Source organism: Malurus melanocephalus, unplaced genomic scaffold (assembly GCF_030028575.1).
Source record: "Malurus melanocephalus ecotype Western Australia unplaced genomic scaffold, MMel_1.1 scaffold_382, whole genome shotgun sequence".
Classification (NCBI taxonomy): domain Eukaryota; kingdom Metazoa; phylum Chordata; class Aves; order Passeriformes; family Maluridae; genus Malurus; species Malurus melanocephalus.
This window is the reverse complement of record NW_026623614.1, coordinates 249,394-250,693: the sequence shown is the minus strand read 5'-3', so window position 1 is coordinate 250,693 and position 1,300 is coordinate 249,394.

The window sequence follows — 1,300 nt, the reverse complement described above, 5'->3', positions numbered from 1 at the left end:
ACTGCCTTTCTGTGAATGGCCTTCAGGGCTTCTATGTGATGCAAGGTGCCTCAGGCAGAAGCAGTATCTTCTGGCATAATTGTATTTTTTATGTTGCTTTATCATGGCTTTTTCTGCTTTTTGGCATCACTGCTGGAAGTGCAAAGAGCAGATACGTGGCAGCGATGTGAGCTGGGCAGGGCCACCCCTCACTCCAGGAGGTGTATGCATGGGCTGGTGACAGCTTACAGTGGCTAACTGCAGCCAGGGGCATGTGTGTTGTATTTGGCTGGCTGGAGCATTATCACAGGATGACTCTCCTGTAGGTACAGATGCAGGTCTTACTGCATATGGTTCCGTTTCTTTAAAACCAGACTGTGGTGTGAGTAGCCAAGGTGCTCTTCCTGGTCTGCCCTATAAGTAGATGAAGTAGGAGTTCCATGTACGAAGGATGAGGCAGAACACAAATGATCTTTTTGGTGCAGCTCACCTTCTCTTTTCACAGTCTTGTCCCTTTTCACATCAGGATATTGTTCTTGCAGTTCCTGCTCTTGTCAAAGCTTAGCAGCCACATCACACAGTGCTTTGAAAGGAAAAGCAACTAGTGGCATCTCTGTTTCCAGAGTTCACWGGAAAGTTAAGACTGACCAGCGTAAATACTTGAGGTGAAAATGGACTGGGGAAGGTGGAATGATGTATAAACAAAAAGGTGTCACTACATATTTGGGTCGCAGATGAACTGGATTGACACTTAGAGACTCCTGACACACCTGCCTGAATGTGKACAGTGAGCCTTTAACTTCATGCCTTTTCATAGGAAAGGGCTTCACAGCAGMAGTCAGGGTTTCATCTCTCCTAAAGACCAAGTCTGAAGTGAATTAAAAAAGATGATTTACATAAGTTTGCAGGAAATTGGGCTAGGTTTGTACTAGAATAGTACACACAGAAACACTTCTTTTGCTGGAGTGTGTCTTTAGGGTGGTTTGAATAATAGCTTACAGGAGGGAGGCTTTGTTGGTTGATGTGAGCAGCAGATTTTATGTATTAAGGGTTTGTTTCTGTATATATTTGTCCTTTGTTTTCCTGTGACTCCTTTTGATTGTTCCATAGCTGTAAACTGTAGTTGCTGTGTATGTGTATAAAAAGTTTGGTTGTTTTTTTTTTTTCTTTTTAGCAATTGTTTGTTAGAAGAACAAATGCCAGTATCTTTTTTGGGGAAGAAAAATCCTCTAGAATCCTTTTGTGCTTCGATCACAATGGAGTTCATTTTAACATAAATATCCATGTCCTCAAACTTCCATCTGTTTTCTCATTGCAGGAT